A 21,347-nucleotide genomic window follows, 5' to 3' on the forward strand; every position below is an offset into this window, starting at 1 on the left:
AGAACATGCTCTATGTTCTTCCTGCCCCGATGCCCCAGAGGCTCCAGAAAAGTCAGCCAGTCTGTCCTGGGGGGCAGGTGTCCTGTGCCTTGCTCTGAGGAGGGCATGAAGGGCTGCACTTGCAGGACCACATCTGCCCAGAGGGGGCGCCGTTGTCCATAGCCCGACGCCCAGTGGTGCTGTGTGCTGGCGGCCCGCCCAGTGAGGGCGCTCTGGGGAGGGCTCCATGTTAGCTCACCCGCTGTCTCTGCTTCTCTGGGTTGCCTCCGCCCAAGTCCTGTAAATAAAACCTCTTCTTCAGGTAACTTGTACATTACAAAGGACTATTGTCTCGCCAATCCTGTCCTTGGGCCTTGAAGCCCAAGTGAACCTTGGAGGTTTGGAAGCAAATCCAGAGTATCTGCTTGGCTGTTGGACCTCTCTCTGCAGGAAACTGTGAGCCTGAGGGGTCTTGGGTGGGTTTGGATTGCTGGCTTTGCTATGTAGAACGTGAAGGTCATTCTACCTCTGGGAGTCGGAGACCATCCCACTGACAAGCAATAATTAAGAACAGTTAATTCCACCTGTCGGTTTTCAGGTTGGCTGGGAATTTTAATGAGAAACGTTACTCCAGTGCACACTGCCCACCTAGACGCGCCTCCCTTCTCCTTTTCATTGTTCACTTAACAAATATTGGCCGAGCACCTACTGTGTGCAGCCCTGGGCCAGGTGCCAGGAGCAATGGTGAGCAAAGGTCAATACCAGTCTGCCCTCATGGGACTCTGTTCAGTCCTACTTCAGTGATGATGGTTCAACCCTCCTTCCCTGTCTGTTCCCTCCCCCTTCATCCTTCCTCCAGTCCTTTCATCTCTCCACCTCCTCACCCCCCTCACCCCCCTTCCTTCTTCCTCCTAGACCGACACCCCTGCTCAGCCCCTCAGGACAGTGTCCAGCCCCACGGGGGGCAGAGGACAGGAGCCCTCAGAGAGGAATGGAGGGGCCGACTGCCCGGTCCCTGGCAGAGCTGGAGGCTGTGTAGCTGCTCGTCTGGAGGGCTGGGGTCTGAGGGTGGCCAGAGGACCGTGTCATCCATGCAGTATCTTCTAGAAGGAGCCTCCAGTGGGGCCTGGGCCCCTTTCTGTGTTGGCTTATTTTTTGCAGAAGACACTTTCTAAAAGTCCAGGTGTTTATTTTTCCATCTTTTCTTTCCAGTGGCAAGAACCCAGCAGGAGGCCTTTTGGGGCTGGAGCAACAAAGGCAGCTCCCAGCCTCCGGCCACCTTGGGAACAGAGCTGGGGCCCGGGCTGGAGTGGTCAGACTGGGGCACAGGCCTGGGAGACTTCAATCCACAGCTGAGATGTGGTGGTGGTCGGGGTGGGGGGTGGCTGGCAGTGGGAATGGGCTTTTTAGTGTCCTCTGAGACTCAGCCCTCCCTCCTGCCCAGGCTGCCTGCCCACGCCCTTGGCAGGACCATGCCTTGTCCTTTCCAGATCCAAGGCCTTTTCTATATCATATCTCCAGCCTTCCCAGGAAATAGGCCTCTGTCGATCCCCAAATTATTTTGAAAGCCTCCACCTCTAATGCCAGGAGTGTGGATCCCAAAGCAGGTAGAGGGGGCAGGGAAGCGTCCTGGCCAACAGTAAACCCTTGTGCCCCAGTGACCCTGGGGTTCTTCAGGGGGCGTGGGGGGGTGGGGGTGGGGCCTCAGAAGCCCCCACACCCCCTCCGTCCCTGCAGTGGTCGGGGATGAGGAGGCCTGGCAGGTTGCAGGGCAGCAGCTGGAGGCCCCTGCCTGCCTCCTACACAGGGTGTGGCCTGGCAGAGGCTGGAACCACAGGTGCCTGGCACTGAGCGTGGCACATGGTGGGGCGCAAGAAATGTAATCCCAAGAAAGGGGAAGATGCAGCTCCCTCCTGTGGCCAGTCCGACTGTTTTGCCTCAGAGTCCAGAGTCCGATCTGACAGGCTATGGCCTTGACCCTGGGCCCCGCCCTAGGCAGCTTGGCCTCTTTGCTTTTTGCCTTGTCAACCAAGCCAACCATGTGGGCCTTGAGAGAGGCATCCTGGCGACTTCACTGCTTGGCCTTTTCCTCCCCCACCACCACCACTGCTGGGCTCTGTGGGCAGGAAGGGACCAGCTCCTTCCCCAGGAGCCAGGGCTCCCCACCTGGGTGGTCTCTGTGGGCCCCAAAACTGTGGGCTTGGCTTCTGTGCCGTGGGTGATGGATGGTGTTTCCTATTGAGGAGTGAGGGCAAACGTGCCGCTGCAATCAGGGACGGGCTGTTAGATAATCTCCCATCCAGCTCGGGTGGAGGAAAACACATGGAGCGGGAGGGGGGCCCCTCCAGCCCGTCTCAGCAGGCACTGTGTGCGGGGCAGAGTCGGGGTGTTGGGCATGTGGGGGACATGGATTTGACCCTGGAGAAGGCGGCCTGGATTGGAGGATCGGACATGACAGTCAAGGTGCTGGTGACTGGAGGAGTTTGGGGACGTCCCTGGATTCTTACTGCTCTGTCCCACCTGTCTCTGTGCCCTTTCCTTTGTCACTTTCTTTCCCGGATTTAAGAACCAGGGGTGCGGGGCGTGGGCCTGGCCGGGCTGCATCCACAGCCCCATCTTGCTCCCGATCCAGCAGGTCTGGTGGAAAATGAATGCCAGCCCTTGCCTTTTGTACTGGCTGCTGAGAATCAAGCATTTAGTTATACGAGAAGCCGGCCTACCTGCCTTCTCGCCCCAACAGCTGGGGTCACTACCTGGAGCTCCCTCCATGTGGGTTCCCTCCACTCCCACCTGAGCCCCTTTTCTCCCCCAGCCCCTCTCCCCCAGCCATCCATCTCCTTGCATGGAGCCCACTGACCTGGGAGAATCAGATCATGCACTTATCTTTCCCCTTGAAAAGTGGCTTGTGGAGCTCAGGACTGTTCCCAGCCTCTTCCATGCCCAGGTCTTGGCTCTGTGCCTGGCATGGATGGCCACTGGAAAGGGGGGGTGCCCAGGTGTTTCTCTGCAGTTGGCAACACTCTGTGTGGTTGGCCCTGCCATTTGGGATGGAGCAGGTGTCTCTCTTCAGTAACTGGATTTTAAGGAAAGGAAAAAACTGACAATTTTTTCTTTATTATGTTTCAAAGCTCTGTTGTGAGATTTCTGGGGACATGCCAATGGGAGTCTTTTCACTGTGGGTGGGAGTGGCAGAGCTGAACCATCCCCTGGCCAACATGACCTCACAAGCCCTTCCCAAAGCCAGTCTTTCCGGACTGATCAGGATGGATCCTCTAAATGGTTTCTGTGTCCTGTCTGCCTAATGGCATACTCACTGGGTTGAGATAAATTAAGCAAACAAAAGACTTCCAAGGCCCAAGTGCCTCCTACCCTCTACAAAACCCAACCAGCCACCACCAACAAAATAAACACAAGCAACCAGATTCCTTCTGTTTTCCTGGGAATTCCTGCTCTAAAGACTGATACGAGACACTGTTCTAAGTAAATCTAAGAGTGTGAAACAGGAGAATAAAAGTTGGGGGTTGTTTATTCATTCACTCGATGAATACTGAGTGAGCTCCAGCTTTGTGCTAGGCGTGTTCCAGGCACTGGAGATATATTGAATAAAACAGATCAAGTGTCTGCCCGCAGGAAGTTAGCATTCCCGGTTGAGGGAGGGGAAAGAACGACCACAGGCAACAAGTGAATCTGTGTGACAGCGGTTTCAATAATTTCTGGGAAAATTCATGGGGAAAAGGAGGAAGGGGTGCCAAGGGGATGATGGTTATTTCTGATAAGGTGTTTGGTTTCCAGATGACCTCTCTGGAAAAGTGTCATGTAATGGAATCCCTCGTGGGGGCAAACCCCAGCTTAGGTAGGGGAGTGCAGTCTATGTAACAGCTGGTAGAAAGATGTGATGTGGGGTGGGGGCGGCGTGCTTGAGTGTGGGGGCACAGCTGGGAGGCCTGGGGACTGCAGAGGGTGGGGGCGGCAGGGAGTGGGCATGGTAGGAGGAGGGGCCGGTGGTACAGCAGGAGGCCGCAGTAGCAAGCGTCCTGTGGATAGGGGAGGATTTACCATGAAGTGATGCACCCATAGGGCTTCCCTGATAGTAGTAAAGAATCTGCCTGCAATGCAGGAGACCCTGGTTCAATTCCTGGGTCAGGAAGATCCGCTAGAGAAGGGATAGGCTACCCAATGCAATATTCTTGGGCTTCTCTTGTGGCTCAACTGGTAAAAAATCTGCCCGCAATGCGGGAGACCTGGGTTTGATCCCTGGGTTGGGAAGATCGCCTGGAGAAGGGAAATTCCGGCTACCCACTCCAGTATTCTGGCCTGGAGAATGCCATGGACTGTATAGTCTATGGGGTCCCAGAGTCAGACACCACTGAGCGACTTGCACTATGCACCCATGGAGCCCCGGGTAAGACCCTGCACCTTACTTTTGCATTCACCACCTTGTCTTATTTTCTTAGAAAAGGACACCCCCCCCCCCAAACCGTGTAAGCTTCAGAGTCCCCAAACCTGGACTGACCCGGTTTGCAGGTCATTGTAGCAAATCTGGGTGTTGCCTCCCAGTGAAACAGGACACCGTTGGGGGGATGCATCAGGAGAGTGAAGTCACCAGGGGAATCTGTTAGAATGAGAAGGACAAGGCAGTTGCTGGAGGTGGTGGTGTGGCCATGGGTCCTGGAATCTGAACTGGGTGAGGCGGGGGGTGAGAGCACGGGGGATGAGAGACCAAGTGGGGTGAGACGGGCACAATGGGGTCAGAGAATCACGGGGGTGCGGCAGGGCTCCACAGAAGACGTCCCACCCTGGGCAGCAGTCCGGCTCTAATGATTTGTTTTTCACAAGGTTCCCCTGATTCCCTGGGGGTGTGATCCCTGGTGGCAACAAACTGGCCTCAAAGCTGCTGTCTCTTCTCTTGTTTATTAACACCAGTGTTTGTTTTATATATTAAAAAAAGGGATGTTGGCTTCAAAGGCATTTACATTTTTCCTTTTCTTTTCCTTCAGGTTGGAAAGCTGCCTCTGAGACCCTGAAGCTTTTCCTGCTGATACTTGCTCCTCCCCGGTAACCCTCCATCCCCAGGGGAGCCCCAGAAAGAACGCCAGGGGGGCCTTCCTGCTGCCACAGAACCACCTCGCCCGCCACTCCCAGGTAAGGCCGCGCCTGCCCACCACCACGCCTGTCCTTGGAGTTTGCATTTGTGATGGAAAAACATCTTCACGAGGAGATTTTATTTTACGTGAGGGAACAACAGGGACCTTCTGCTGGCTCTAGTTTGCAGATTGTGGGTCTTTTGTGTTTTCAGGGAGGAGGACGGGGAGAATCGCAGAACCGCAGGAATGCCTTTGGTGGGATTTTGTAAGGAGTGGCTGCTGAAACTCATCAGCCTGGTGGCGAGTGGTTATCCCAGGAAGGAGGGTGGACAGGGCGCTGGGTCCACCGTCTAGTGTCAGCACGAAATGCCATGGTGGCCAAGGTGGGAGTTTGACTCCCTTGCGTGGTTCCGTGACCTGTTGTGCACTTTTCCCTGCGGCCGGGGGATGGGCTCCGATGCCTTCATCTGGCTCTAGAGGGAATTCATGATTGCCTGGCTCCCTCCTCCAGTGGCTGGGCTGTACTTTAACCCTGGCTTCACAGGCGTAGGGCCCATCCCCCACAAGACTGCCCCACTTTTAGCTGCAGGTCTCAAGGACGTTTGCACTTCTGACCAAGTGGTTGCAAATTCACAGGTTCGCACAACTGCCTCAGTTTTGCTAGAACAACTTGGAGTACTCAAAGTGCTATGCTTTCCATGAATCTTTGGAAGATAATTCTTGCTTGAAGCCTCCTTGAAGGAGGTGGCAGGGCCCAGCTGCCTCGCCTTTCTGTGGGTTTGAGAACCAGTCTTCTCCTAAAACAGTAAGTGCTTGGTGTCGTAGAAGCTGAAAGTACCAGACTGGCCGATCCCGATGGCTGCTCCGGGCATTTGGGGCTGGACGGGCTGGCTACGCAAGCTCCTTTTCCACCCGGAGCTCTTTCTGGGTGCACAAGCCCTTTCTGGACCCTTTGTGGCTTCTGAAGGTGTTCTTACAGTTGTGAAATGTGCATCAAGGCTCTTCTCCCTTCCAATGGGGTGAAGTCCAGGCGAGAGATGCATCAGACGGAAGACCTTGGTGTCCTGTTCGCCCTGAGTAGCATGAGGCCTGCAGAGGAAACTGGGCTCTGTATCACCTTCTGATCACCTCCAGGTGGGGGGTGGGCCTCGTGACGGGACAGGGCCAAGCACATCCATCAGTGATCAGAAGTGCTAGCTGCTGACCCCTGTACCTGCCCACCCAGCGGTGGTGCCCCCTGCTTTTCTCAATGGGATCCAGATGCAAGCTTCAGAGGGGGCTGCCAAACCTACTATCTGGGTGTGCCCGTCCCGTAAGGGTAGGGCAACAGGCATCTCAACTGGCTTCTCTCTCCCAGCGGCCCCCTCATCCATGACAGTCATGAGCAGCAGGAGCAAACATTTTGGAGAAAAGTCAACCCGGGAGAGGGAGGTTTGGGGAATAGCAGATGCTAACATAGAACCCTGCAAATATACATCTTCCACGCCCTCTCACAGTGGAAGGTCTCCTGGAGAAAGTGCTCCCCAGGGGTGCTCTGGGATCAGTGATGCAGAGACTATAGGGAAGAGATTTCTGCTCGGGTGAGCAGGCTGTTCCATTCCCGGTGGCGCGCAGGACTGTTGAGTGTATCTCCTGGTCGCTGCAGGTGTGTCCTTGATGGAGCCTGGAGGTCAAGTAGGGGCAGAAACGGTCGGCCCAGGGCACGGAGGGAAAGTTGCTCCCTTTCTAGCCATCGTTTCATCCCTGGCTCCCTTCTTCTGCCTGGGAAAGGGTCCCATAAATTATAACCCATCCGGAGGCTCATCCTTTAAATAAGGATTTGATTTGGATTTTACTGTATAGTAAATTCTGAGTCCTTATTAAAAACAGGGGTGGATATTAATCTGCCACAAAGTGAGATTTTTCTCTCACATGCAGAGGCACAGGCTGGGGCAGATGGATGCTCCAGATCAATGGGGAGGGAACCCACCTGCCCGCGTCGGGGACAGACACTCACTGTGGGCCTCACTCGCTCTTCTGTCCGTGACCCTCCCCTTTCTCTCTTCCTTCCCTGTCTTCACCCTCATTGGACAGTCTGACTCCTTCCAAAGCCTGGTGCTATGTGTCACGGTCGCTCACTCAAACAGAGGGCACCGCTGGCCCAGATGTTTTTTGGGGTGGGGAAGCGTCTTTGTTCTGGAGATGAGCAAAGTCTGACCTCTCACTCCTTGAGGGCTCTGACCTCTAGTCCCTTGAGGGGTGCTCCTAAAACCTGCAGGGGGCAGGGGAGGGTCCACACCAGGGTGTACTCTTTTCCCTTTTCCAGCACAGGGGACGGTGTGTGACCGAAGCAGGGGCTGCCACACTCCTGTTGGGTCAGGCGTGGGTGTGTCGTGGCTGTGCAGCTGGCAGTTTGGGCTGTTCTCCCCCGACCCTACAGCATTAGAACCCATCCGTCTACCCCCGGCCCCCACCCCAGGGGAGGGACCCCTGGGGGGCAGCGTGCGACTTCCCATAAATCATTCCCGAATGAGCGTGCTTCCTGCATCATCCATCACGCTCATCTCTTGTCTGCTTGTTTTTAAAAGCTGTTAAACTGGAATCCATCACATGGCACCCTCGGGGGGCCAAGCTGCAGCAAAGGCTGCCCGCATCAGCAATATTAATGCACACAGAGCTTTCTGGAGCATCGAGGTAAATGTCTCCCCGGTGGTGGGGAGACGGAGAGCGTGACTTTATCTAGTTACACCAGAAGCTAATGGGATGTTTCTCTGACACTTGCAGTTAATACATTCCTGCCACGCATGAGGAAGTCCCGGTGGCTGCTGGGTGGAACAGGTAATACCCACCTGAACGATGAGGCTGGTGTTTTTCCCTTCTTGCAGAATCACCTCTTATTTGCTTCTCATGTCTGATATTTTAATTTGAAGACTTTAGCTGAAGCCAGCCTTTTTTTCTAGAAACACCTGTGGTTGCTCTTCTATTGCTAAATGTATTTTGGAAAAGAAGATTTGGGAGGGTACTGAGATCAGCTTTAATCCTTGCTTCTGAACCTTCATGGCTAGAACAAGTTCTGGGGATATGCCCATGAGGGAGGGGGAGGAGTCTGGAACCCTCTCCTTAATACATTCTCTCTCTCTGTGTCCCCTTTCCTTTCCTCTAATTGCATGAGGAAGGCCTGGACCCTGTTTCTCTGTGGCTGGAATCTTCCAGGCTCTTTAGCATTCACCTAATTGACTAGTGCTGGATTTCCTTCCAAGAGCTTCCCTGGGGGGCTCAGACAGTAAAGAATCTGCCTGCAATGCAGGAGACCTGGGTTCGATCCCTGGGTCATGAAGATCCCCTGGAGAAGGGAATGGCTGCCCACTCCAGTATTCTTGCCTGGAGAATTCAATAGAAAGAGGAGCCTGGCGGGCTACAGCCCACAGGGTCGCAGAGAGTTGGACACAAATGAGCGACAGACACACTTGCCTCCAAGAACCCCTCTGTCTGTCCCAGGCAGATGTCACACACCTTGGTGGCACCAGTGATATTTTGTCCCATCTGCTTTGGGCTTTTCCACTATCCTTTTCTGTGCCTCGTGTTTCTCTGGGTGAAGGATGAAACTGCTTGTTGGCAGGGGTGGGCCGATACTTTTGCTTGGTGACCTCTGAGCTCTGGGAGTGAGCAGCCCAGGAGGCTGGGCGGGTAGCAGAGGGCGCTGTCAGAGCACCCCCTTCGCACCGGAGCTGTCCAATTAGAGCCCATTAGTCACTCAGTGTGTTAAAGCATTAAGAACAATTAAGGGTGAGAAGAGTTTCCAGATGTAGCTTCAGCTCTGGGGCTGGAAGGGAAACGCTGCTGGCCGCTCCCCAGATGGAAATAGTGAGAGGAGTGGCAGGCATCAGCAGCGGCTCCTAGAGCCCAGGGCTTTAGGGTGGGGAACCCACAGGGGGGCTCCTGATTCAGACGCTCGGTGGGAGGCTCCTGGGGCCGCTGCAACAAAGAACCACAAACCTGCGGCCTTACGACAACAGAGATTTATTCTCTCACAGCCCTGGGGCTGGAGGTCTGCAATCAAGGTGCCAGCAGGGCCCCATTTTCTCTCTCCAGATTCTGTGCTCGCTGCCTGTCCCGGTGTTGCTTGGCTGGCAGACACATTCGTTCTAGTCTCTGCCTCACCACATGGCTTCTCCCCTCGGCGTCTGTCTGTCCCTGTCTCTTGACACAGTGCGCTCCTGTGTGTGTGTATGTGTGTGCCCACATTTTCCCTCGCTTTTTGAAGACACCGGCTAAGGATTAGCATCCCTTACTCCCTCCCCCGCACTCCAGGAGGACCTCATCTTAACTTGATCACATTCACAAAGACCCTAAGTCCAAATAAGGTCATTGTCACAGATATTTGGGGATAGGATTTCAAGATATCCTTTTTGGGGGACACCATTCTACCTACTGTATCCTCTAAGACTACTGGGGAGGAAGGTGAGCCTAGACACCTTTACTACTTGTTCCTTACCCCCAGAAGTACTGTCATTGGTTCATTTTAAAGACAATGGTAAGAATGTACCCATGGGCCAATTAAGAACTGAAGGCCAGAACCCTCAAGCTATAAGAGGGACTTCTTGAAAACCCCAGCCCAAGGTCATAGGTCGTCTGTCATTCAAGAGGCAGCTGCAGCGCCAGAAGCTTTTGCCTGAGATCCTTTCTGTGTCACCCCCTTGCTACCAATCCCACTGTTAAGACTGGTCTTAAGAACAAACCAAGCATGAAAAAGACAGACCTCAAATCTAAACCTAAAAGTAAGCAGTCCTTGCCGCATGTCTTGGGAGCTATTTCAGAGCCTGGCCAGTGAGGGTCACCCTAGAGGCTCCGGAGGCCTGAAGGAAGAGATTGCAAGAGGAAGTGGGAGCCAGGCTTGCAAGGTGAGGGAGAGAGGTCTCGAGGAAAGGAGGGGGTCAGGCACTTAGGAGCTCTGGGGGTTAAAAATGTGGAGGCTCTGAAGGCTGGAGAGCCCAGAGGATGAAATGTGGGAGTGGGAGTCCAGAACTGGGGGAGGTTGGTAGAGAGAGGAATGAACATGCTAGGGGGCAAGGAGGAGTTGAGGCTGGAAACAGCCTGGTACCCGCTGCATTGAAGTCTGTGGATACGAAAGTCCAGGGTGGGTGAGACGGCCTCCTGGGATTCCCAGTCCTCCTCGTGTGCGCATGGTCCACCTCCTGAGAGCGTATGGGCCTCCAGTAACAGGGCTGTAAACGACCATCACCACTGACAGCAGCAGGCAGGGGCATGGAGGGGAGAGCGGGACAAGCGTCACACTCAGTGCGAACCTGGGAGGACCTGCAAGCAATCAGATGACACGTGTGCTGACACACGTGTGCACTGTCACATTCAGTCCCAGTAGAGAGTTTGGGACTTAAAGGAGAAGTCCTGGGCAGGGAGGCATGAGATGTTCTACATGGATTTATACAAACCCGCTGATTCTAGATTCAAAATGGGCTACTGGGGGCCGTGAGGGTTTGTGAGCCAGCCTCACGCGGAAGGTGATGTGTGCTTCCTGACCCCACTGCCAGGCAGTTACCCGGGCTATGCCCTTGGATCGGATCCCATAGAACCCCCACTTTGTTCTGTGTTGACACGTGGGCTGATGGTGAGCTCCACTCAAAGGGCAGACAGACGAGCGGGGATTTTTATGGATTGGGAGAAAATTATTTTTTTTTTATCCGATTTGCAAGGATACATTAAGTATTCCCAGGCCTGGTGCTTTCAAAGACATCTGTGTTCTGAAGGGCAAAGAAAAGAAAGGGAGTGTCAGCAAATGCCTCAGGAAGAAAAATTAATTTAGAAGTAGAGGTTGAGACAAGCTTAACTTCAGTGGTGCATGTGTCTCTGTGTGTGTAGGGGAGAAAACATGGAGGCAGAATAGAATCATTTTTCTCTTTTTTCTTTGAGGTGGGAGAGGAGGTAACACATGGACAGATGGTGTTTTTGAGTGACCTTGTGTCGCTGAGTGTGGCTGAGTAACGGCTGGAACTGTAGGAAGCTCGCAGGGTGTGGCCACCTGCAGCTACCAGTGGGGGTTCACCAGGATGCCAGCATTCCGGAAGGACCTGCAAGCAATCAGATGACAAACCCAAGTTCAATGAAGATCAAACAACACACTCATAACACAACCTCTTATGGGAGACATCCGTGGGCCTGGAGTCTCTAAAGCAGGACTTAGAGCTTGGAGACTGGTCCAGCTGACAAGCTGGGTGACACGTGTTTGCAGGTATCTTATCCAAGGTTCTCATCTCTAGATTGACATGCGTCATCTCTGTTAATCCTCACAGTAACCCTCTAAGCTAGGTCTCCTGAGGAAACTGAGCCATACAGGAATGGTTAGCACAGGGCTGTCCCGAATTTGAACCCACAGCTGCTGCCTGGTGACAACCCCGGTTCAGGACCCAAGTCTCTATGATCCAAATTGTGCATACACGCTCAGTTGCTCAGTCGTGTCTGACTCTCTTCGACCCCGTGGACGGTAGCCCTCCAGGCTCCTCTGGAATTTTCTGGGCAAGAATACTGGAATAGGTTGCCATTTCCTACTCCAGGGGATCTTCCCAATCCAGGGATCGAACCTGCATCTCTTGCATCTCCTGCACTGGCAGGGGGATTCTTCATCACTGTGCCGCTTGGGAAGCGGACGAACCAAATCAGAGCCAGTGCCCACCTGTGAGCTGCTGCTGATTCCAGCAAGATGAGGACAGAAATTGAGAGTGTTCATTTAGAACCTTTCACAGTCAAAGTGAAAGAGCAATTTTCTGTCTACTTTTGTGTCTACTGAATCTAATAATAAGAAATCAGTCTTTGTATTTTGTAAGTCTTTTTATTCCCCTTTTCCAATAATCCCATACTTGTAGCTTAAAAAAAAAATGTGGATCTGCAAATAAATTCAAAGTAGAACAGTGAAGCCTTTGCCACAGATAGTTTGAGAAGCCCAGATGCAGAGGATACAAAGTCAGATCACAAAACTGGTGAACTTTGTATAAGCTCTGTGGTTGACCTGGTTTGAGAATGTGTTCATGTGTGAGGGTATGTTCATTTACTTGGGCTGCCATGACAGAGTGCCCGAACTGAATGGTGAACAGGAATTTTCTTTCTCACAGTTCTGGAGGCTGGAAGTCCAGGGTTGGTTTCTTCTGAGGCCTCTTTCCTTGGCTTGTAGATGGCCATCTTTTTCCGCATCCTCACATGGTCGTCCCTCTATGTGTCCAGGTCCTAACCTCTTTTTCTCGCATGGAGATAGTCAGATTGGATTAAGGCCCACTCGTATGACTGCATTTAAACTTACAGGCTTCTCAAGTGGCACAATGGTAAAGAATCCGTCTGCAATGCAGGAGATGCAAGAGACGTGGGTTTGATGCCTAGGTTGGGAAGATCCACTGGAGGAGGAAATGGCAACCCACTCCTGTATTCTTGTCTGAGAAATCACATGGACAGAGGAGCCTGGTGGGCTACAGTCCATGGGGTCTCAAAAGAGTTGGACATGACTGAGCATGCACGGAGCCAATGACCCTTTAAAACTCTCTCTAAATACAGTCATACTCAGAGATACTGGGGGTTAGGGCTTCAACTTAATGAATTTGGAGGGGACACAAGTCAGCCCATAACAGAAGGGGATGTGAGAATTCTCTGCACTATTTTTGCAGTTTCTTTGAGTCTTAAATTATTTCAAAATAGCAAGTTTTTTTTCAAGGATGACACTCACCTCCCCCAAAACAGCATGGCCACTGTGGTTTGCTTGGCAAGATCCCAGCAGGCATCCATCATTCCAGGTTTTGGGGGATGATACCAGGAGGGATGCCAAGTTGGCATGACCCAGGCCCTGCCTCTCTGCTGTCTGCCCTCTGGTTCCATCCCTCCACGTCCACAGAGGGCAATCGGAAGGTACATAAAACAGACACTGCAGCTGCCTTTCTACATTCTCTGTCTATGGAAGCTCCTCTTGGGTCCCTCCCTCTTTGGGGTTTCTTTTTTTTTAAATTTATTTATTTTTTAATTGAAGGATAATTGCTTTACAGAATTTTGTTGTTTTCAGTCAAACCTCGACATGCATCAGCCATAGGTATACATATATTCCCTCCCTCTTGAACCTCCCTCCCATCTTCCTTCCCATCCCACCCCTCTAGGTTGATACAAAGCCCCTGTTTGAGTTTCCTGAGACATACAGCAAGTTCCCATTTGTTCTCTATTTTACATATGATAATGCAAGTTTCCATGTTAACTCTGCCCATACATCTCACCCCCTCCTCCCCTCTCCCCGTGTCCATAAGTCTGTTCTCTATGTCGGTTTCTCCATTGCTTCCCTGCAAATAAATTCTTTGGTACCATCTTTCTAGACTCTGTATATATACATTAGTATAGGATATTTACTTTTCTGTTTCTCTCTTGGGTTTCTTAAGGGCGCAGTCTTCTGCTGCTTCTGTGTTCTTCCCACAGCCTCGCACCTAGTAGGATTCCATAAAAGACTTCCCACAGAATGTCTTGATATAAACACCCTTGAAACACACTCCCTTCCCCCTGGGAAGCGGTGACTCACTGGTCACCCCAGGTGTAATGTAGGAGTAATCTGCTCTGTCGTAGACCCTGTCAAGGGGATGGGAGCACATTACTCACTCAACAGCATTTACAGAGTAAGGCGTGTTGTCACTAGGAAGAATTTTCAGATCATGATTATCCTCTCTACAGTGTATTTGGTTGAGAGGCTGTAGGTTTGTGTATCTTAATCTCTGTTGTGCTGTTTGCAGCTAAGGAAACAGATGCCTGCACACCCGAGTGTTAGATAACCTGGACAACCAGGACAAATGTCCCCTGTACCTGACATGACCAGAGGTCACGAGAGAATGTTTTTTCTCATTGTGAGCCAGAATGTCATTGGATTGGTCACTGTTCTAGACCATTCTGCTGCTCTAAAAGTTCCCAAGGGAAAAGTGTAAGGACTTTTTAGTTATTTAGTACTTCACGTAGCCCCATACATTCTTTGCAAAAATGCTTTGCTCTCGGTCCCCGGGGCATACGTGGAGCATTTCACTCTGACCCCACTTTCCAGGAGCTCAGATGCCTGGCAGGCCACTCCAGTGGGAGACTACTCATCCTACTGGCCTCCAGAACAAGGCAGGCATGGGCCCAGGACCTGCCTCCATTGGCAGCTGGGAAGGCTGAGGCATTTTCGCTGAGGCAGGTACAAGCCTTATTTTATCTTCTATGGAGAAATTAATTTGAGTGAATTTTTCTCCTTTTCTGAGTCTAAAGGAAGGCCTGGTTATAATTTCTTTAACATGGGAGTACATCCCAGCGGTAGAGCTTGCACCTGCACGGAGTAAGCTGTGCTCTGGAAAGGGGAGATTAAATGGCTTGTCTTGGATGATAGAGGGCACATAGCATTTCACTGGAGGTATGATTTTTTCCTCTGAAGACTCCAAAAGGGTAGAAATATTAAACCTGCACCCCTGAAAGACTGGATGTCTGTTGCCAGAAGGGGTCCAAGGAAACCTGACATCTCTTTGATGTCTTATTTGTTATCTTAAAAATTCATGCGGATCTTCCATCTCTTCCACAATATGCTCTTGCTGGTTGTAACGTAACAGTACCATTTCTCCAAAATACTTCGGCTGAAACGCTTTAGAAATGCTGTGCATGCTTACTCAGCTACCCCTTCTCATCACCATGATTCCTTGAGTGCCTTAAGGGGGTGGTTAGGGGTGGGTCCCTGGTTTGAGAAGCTTGGTGAGGATGTGGGGGAGGGTTTCTAACATGAGATGCACATGTGTACTGGGGGGTGGTGGATTGGATTAGATATATTTTAATGGCATCACCTGTAAAATTGGATAAGACCCTTCATGCAATGCTATGACATTTCATATAGGGGTCCTAGTGGCCTAGAGATCAGCTGTTCAGTGAAGATACTCCACCCCCATCAGCTTGCCAATTGCTGGTAACAATCTCCACTCTTTCTTCTCTGTGTGGGCGGGGTAATGTCTCAGAGATACCCCTGTTGGCCATTGGAGTTGGGATGATGTCTCAAGCTGGTGCCATCCATGTGTCTGTTAGTTGCTTCGTCATGTCTGACTCTTTGTGACCCACAGACTGTAGCCCGCCAGATTCCTCTGTCCGTGGAATTCTCCAGGCAAGAAAACTGGAGTGGGTTGCCATTCCCTTCTCCAGGGGATCTTCCTGGCCCAGGAATCGGACCTGGGTCTCCTGCATTGCAGGTGACATCCATAGTTAGGATGAAATCCAAATGTGTACGTATTCATTCTCCAACATTTTTGGAGCACATTAAGGGCAGAAAATGACCAGGTGCTGTGGGTCTTGAGCTAAGCATAGGATGGTACAAGGAGTGATAAAATAGACAGCCTATGGTCAGCAGGAGAACCCACATACGTGTGTGAAATTCTCACACTGGGCTCTTATTTAATCCTCAGAGCACTCTGTGAGATGTGTATTTCTGTGGGAGGAGCCCGGCTCTGGAAGTGCACTCAGTAAGCAGAGGACCTTGACTGTCTTTCCCTGCTTCACACATCTCCTCCTGACTCTGGCTCAGCAAACTGCCCTTCCCCTGGCATGTAACATTCCTTGCCTTACATTATGTCTTCCTGCTGGAGTCCCACCATGAGGGTCTGGGCCCTGGAAAGGACTCTGCTTCCTGAGGACACAGATCCAGCTGTGTTCAGCTGTGGGTGTAAGGGGATGTCCAATGTGGCAGGTTCCATGCAGCCCCTGGTGTGCTTGGGGAAGGATCAGACCCAAAACCCACACTTGCAGCGGAGATCTTAGGGGTGTGAGCAGCAGCATCGGTCCTTCCAATGAATATTCAGGGTTGATTTCCTTTAGGAGTGACTGGTTTGATCTCCTTGCATTCCAAGGGATTCTCAAGAGTCTTCTCCAGCCCCACGATTTGAGAGCAACAACTCTTCGATGGTGAACACAGACATCTATACGTGACTACAGGAAAAACCTTAGCTTTGACTATAGGGATCTTTGTCGGCAAAGCAATGCCTCTGCTCTTCAATATGCTGTCTAGGTTTGTCATAATTTTCCTTCCAAGGAACAATATATCTATCTATCAATCATGCATGTATTTATCCATCCATCCATGTATCTATTGTTCATCTATGTGTATGTTCATTACCTATTGTTGTCCATCCGTATCTTCCCACCCACCTCCTCTCTGGAAATCATTGCTTATTATTATTACTGCCAAGTTTATTTTTAAGCTTCTTCCTCTCTTGATCTTATAAGGGTGGGAGTGTTTCCTTGCCCTGCTGTCTTTCATACTTAAGTGGGGCCTTCTATCACCTCTCAGGCCTCAGCCAACTAGGGAGGCTGTGAGGCAGGAAATAAGCACTGGGGGGAGGCAGTTGGTGAGGAAAGCCAGGCAGAAGGCAGAAGGGAAATGTGGAAATGTGCCCGAGGAGCCTCCTGGAATGATGATCAGGACTGACATGCGACACGTGGCATCTGGCTGTGACGTCCACGGCCGTCAGCATCCAGCCCCTGACCTGTCCTGTCCCGCCTGGCCCCTCCCTCCCTCCTCACTGTCCCACCCACATGCTACCTCTTTGTTCTTATCCTCCCTGCCCTGCCCCTCCTCACAGCTGGTAAACGTCCAGCTCCTCCTCCGGGCCAAGGGTTATGGTTGTCATCTTGAGGCTTTCTGGGCTCAGCGTGGGGCCACTGTGCCACGTCTGGAGACATCTTTGATTGTCACCACTGGGAGATGCTACCAGCATCTTGTGGACGGAGGCCAGAAAAGCCTCCAGTGCATACGGCAGCTCCCACCAACAGAGAATGACCCGGGCCCGGATGGCCCGAGTTGGGGTTAAGAAACTGGGCCAGATCAGGGCTCCTGGGTCTGGACATAGTGCCCAGGTTTGGTGCGGTCATGGTCCTTGCCTCCCCAGTGTCCCCCAGGGCACCTGCCCCGGGGACATCCTGCATCTCCACAGGGAAGGGACGCAGACTGAGAGGCGCCGTGGGGGAAGCTGCAGGCACTGGGCAGGGAGGCGGCACAAGGCCCTGTCCCTGGTGCTGGCAAAGGACCTCCTCCGGGGCCCAAGTCCAGGGTCCCGAGAGGGGAGACAGGCCGCGCTCGCTGGAGCTGAGGAGAAATCAGAGGCTGGAGGAGCCCGATGGGAGCGGCCCCAGTCTGAGAAGGAAGACACTTCCTGGGGACCCTGCTCAAGGTCTCTCCCTGGGCACTCATAGAGTGCTCAGTGGAGAGAAACTCGGAATTCTGAAGAGACAGTGACAAGGCCAGTGGAAGTGGAGCCTGAAACACCGCATACAGCTCCCGGAACCTGGCATGAAGCAGGTCGGGGGTGACACTCCCCTTGATGCTGACCACTCGGGCCACCGGGCCAGTGGAGTGTATTTCAGTGGACAGGTGCACGCAGGTCTCACTGCCCACCTTGGCAGATGGGGAGCCGTCAGGGGTAGAAGTTCGTGGATTTTTAAAAACCTTTCTATTTCGAGCAGGCAGGGCAGAAAGTGGGGACAGGAGCCCTGAGCACCAGCATCCAAAAGGAACATGCTCCATGGACATCACGTGGCTGTGGCCAAACACCCCATGTGTGTTCACAGGCCCTTCCTAAAGGAAGAACAATTGAAAAGGTGCTTGGAGCCTGTGCAGGGTTTTCTGCCCTTCCCCCCCTTCCTCCTCTCCCCTACCCCCGCCGCAGCTCTTTATTTTCTGCCCTCACCAGAAATTTCCTACTTTGGGGAACTAGAGCAAGCAGATGGGGAAACATGACCCGCCGGCCTCTCCTCACCATCTCATGTAGCCACATGCTTCCCCCCATCACTGTGGTAGTGAGGGCAGCCCTGTGGCTTCCCCCCATCACTGTGGTAGTGAGGGCAGCCCCGTGCCAGGGTCATAGGTGACAATGATGCTATACTGATGGAGGTCGCTGCCAGCTGTGGGTCGAGTCCTTCTTCCACCTGATCCCCCCAGGTGAGAGGAGCCTGAACCTCGCTCATCTGACACACAGATGCCCCTCCTTCAGTCATCTGAACTGACCACTCAAACAAGTCCCTGGATCCCACAGCAACACCTGCTACTTGGGAGGAAAAAAAGCAAATTTTCTTGTTCTCTTCAGGGTGTGTATAGAGGGGTGTGTGTGGGGTGGGGGGAGCAGTGAAGGAGGAGTCTCAGGAAAATACACATTTCTCCTTATGTAACAGGCTGATACTCCAAGCCGCCTTCTGGGGCCCTGGGATTTCACACTTTGGCTGAGAGTCACTGTTGACAGGGTCTTGCATTGCTGTGGCCTGCCCTCCCGAGGGGAGCAGCCTGGGTCTGTGCTCCTTTGGGAGGACGAGGCTTTGTGGTAGGAAGCACCATGCCCCCTGGCCCCTCGGCTATTCGAGATCACTGCGATCTGGGGACATGTCAATCAAACTGTAGTCTATGGGCGAGTGAAGCCTAGGGCCCCAGGCTGGGGGATGGAGATTGGGCACCAGGGGGAGGTCTAGTCTGACACCTGAGAGCAAGAAAAGCTGGTCCCAGCATCATGGGCCACAACACACACCCACAGAGGAGGCCAGCCTGGGGGCCATGAATGTACTGTAGCGTGTCTCCCCATAAGTACGTGGGGAGGTGCGGAATCTTCTGGACCACCCTCCAGGTTTGGAAATGGGGCAGAATTCTGGGCTGAAAGATGTAGCTGGGTTATTCCTGGGAGGTGTGGGGCACCCAGAACCTTCGCTCAGAGAGAGGTCCGCCATGCAGATGCCCCCCACCCCCCAGATGGAGAAGGAGAGCTCAAAGGAACATCTGGTGTCTGCAGGCATTCTGTCCAGGTGACCTAATTCTTGCTGCACAGAACCAGTGACCCAGTGTCCACTCCCAGGTGTGTGGATGAAAGCCTGGGGAAACTGGAGCCCTGGTGTCCACTGAGGGACTCCTTAACCTCTTTCCTGGCTGTGGGTCCAGGGCAGGTCCCAGAGAGGCCGTGTGGCCCAGGTGGAGCCTCCAGGGAGGTGCCGGCCTCTGCCTGGCGAAGGCACCAACCTCCTATTTATCATGCAGGGAGTGTTGTGTTTGGAGAAATTTAGATGTATTTTTGCATGTGTGTGTGAGTGTGTGTGCTTGCATGTAAATGTGGGTAGGTGCTGTCCTGATTGATGGCAATTAGCATTTTCTAACGGGAACAGATGTTCGGACTGCCAGGAGGCTGGTACCTAACGCCCACGCCGCCATCTGCTCGCCGGGCGGGCAGGGCCAGAGGAAGCGCCCGGCCTGCGGCCCTGCCATCCTCACCGTGTGCGCTGGGCAGAGTCGCGCGGGATTGTTTCTGGAGGGAAGAGAAATAATAATAAAGATGTTTTCAGGGTTATAAATAGTTCGTGCTGTTTATTATGGGATGGAGCACTCTCCCTGACAAGCAGCTCCAGTGTCTGCATGGCCAGAACAAAGGGAAGCGGGAAGGGAAGGCACCCTGTGTCTGGGGGGTAGGGGGTGGCCTTGAGAGGCTTCTGCTGATTGTGGTGTGTTGTATCAGCTCTTGGTTCAGAGGGTGGAGGTGATGGGGAAGGAGGATGAGAGAGAAGGACGTCAGGGAGGGCTCCTCTCTCGGCTTGCTCAGGAGCAAGAGACCCTGGGGTCCCCAGGGAGGTGGTGGGCGGATGGGTGGTTGGGAATGGGCTCGGGGCTGGGCCACACCTAGTTTTTCCCTCTCACTGACCCTGTCGCCTCAGCATGGCTGAGCCCCGTGCTCTTCGCCTGTGAACTCGGGGTAGCAATCCCCCACTCCCCAGGCTTCTGTGAGCTGTGGGGGTGAGTCACACACAGGGCAGGCTGGGGGCCCACTTACTCTGGCCTGTGCTGTGCATAGCTGTTCTGGGGACCGGGGCAGACCCCAGCATCAGCGTGCCTGGCTGCTAGCCCTCCTCACCTCTAACCCTGACCAAAATGGATCTTACTGCTCTTCCAGAAACATTCTCTGTTTTTTTTTTCTTTCTCTCTTTTTTGGCTTCTTGAAACAAAACAGTTTGTTTGTTTGCTTGCTATAAAAAGAGTTGCCTCCTTCCCTTCATCCCTTCCTCCCCCTCCCTTAGTGAAGTAACCAGCTTGCATGGCCCCACCTCCAGCGTCTGTATGGGGACAGCTCCTCCTGCAGGCAGATGTCTGTGGGGGATCTGTTGCCTGTCTTCCAGTCGCCCTGACAGATGTACCGGGCTCTGATTGGGGGCCCGGTGCCTGGCAGCTTCTGCTGAGGGCCAAGGTCCCCGCTCTGCCAGGCTCATCTGTGCCCCTTCTCCTGGGCTCATGCTGGGTCTTGGTGGGCATCTTCCCCACGTTGGCGAGCTCCAGGGCGTGATGCATTGGGCAGGCTGGCTCCCTTCTTCTCCAGGCCACCGCTAACATTTCCCTGGTAATTTGCCCACTGCTTTGGAAACGCTTTGGAGGAGAGGAAGCACGCTGGTTTCCGTGGTGGCGAAGGGGAAGTGAAGGTTTTGTGATGTGTCGCCGTCTTACGGAGACCCCGCTGCAGAGCAGAGGGGTGGCGAGCCCTCCTGCACATCTCCGTCTGGATTTCCTGGTCTGGGTCCAGAGAAGCTGTAGTAAAGTTCCTGCTATGGGTGGCTGCTGGGGCCTCAGGGTTAAACCCAGGAGGACTTAGTTTTTGTAGAGCAGCGCTATGGAAATTTGGTGCTACCGATGATGGTGGCATGGCAGTGATGATGTTGGTGGGGGTGGGGGTGGAGATGGTGGTGGTGAAAGCAGTAGCAAAATAACAAGAGAGGCTTCTCCCTGCCTCCTTCCGTTCATCTGGGGGTGGGTATGGCTGAGTCCCTCCGGAAGAAGTGGAGGTTAGACGACCCCTACACTCAGGCTGGTGAAATTCTGTGGGTGTTTTCAAGAGGGCAGCCAGTGGGGCAGGTCTTGGCCTTACCATAGAAACAAAGGCTCCTTCCATGATCCCACCTCCTACATATATTACTCTGTGTCTGAGTTTTCACTCTGTATTGATATCCTGCTGCTTCCACTCCAGAAACCGTTTTGGACTTGACAACGCTATTGACGTGGGGCCGGGGTAAGCTCTGTAGTGGGGGCTGTCCTGGTGACTGTAGGATGTTGAGCAGCCTCTCGCGCCTCCACCCCCGCACCCACGAGGTGCCATAGTGCCTCTCCCACTGGGTGTGACAACATGTCTCCAGACATGGCCCCAGGATTGGGGGTCAGATTTGCCCCTGGCTGAGAACCGATGTTAATCTACTTTCAAGTGACTCCATTCCTGACTCCGTTTCTAATGTTTGAGGGCTTACTCTGCATCAGACACCGTA

The 21,347-nt window shown here is 53.0% G+C and overlaps 1 protein-coding gene across 4 annotated transcripts in view; it reads left to right on the top strand.

The window, feature by feature from the left end:
* Positions 1-21,347, top strand: part of RBFOX3 (RNA binding fox-1 homolog 3) — a 430,383-nt gene that overhangs the window by 106,280 nt on the left and 302,756 nt on the right. For 3 of the 4 annotated variants that reach the window (XM_070479833.1, XM_070479829.1, XM_070479831.1), the window contains exon 2: positions 4,977-5,121. The gene's annotated coding sequence lies outside the window, so the exon portion shown is untranslated. Of the gene's footprint in view, positions 1-4,976; positions 5,122-5,699; positions 5,869-21,347 lie in introns of all 4 variants that reach the window. The other variant, XM_070479832.1, reaches the window with a different exon arrangement.

Source organism: Odocoileus virginianus, chromosome 17 (assembly GCF_023699985.2).
Source record: "Odocoileus virginianus isolate 20LAN1187 ecotype Illinois chromosome 17, Ovbor_1.2, whole genome shotgun sequence".
NCBI lineage: Eukaryota > Metazoa > Chordata > Mammalia > Artiodactyla > Cervidae > Odocoileus > Odocoileus virginianus.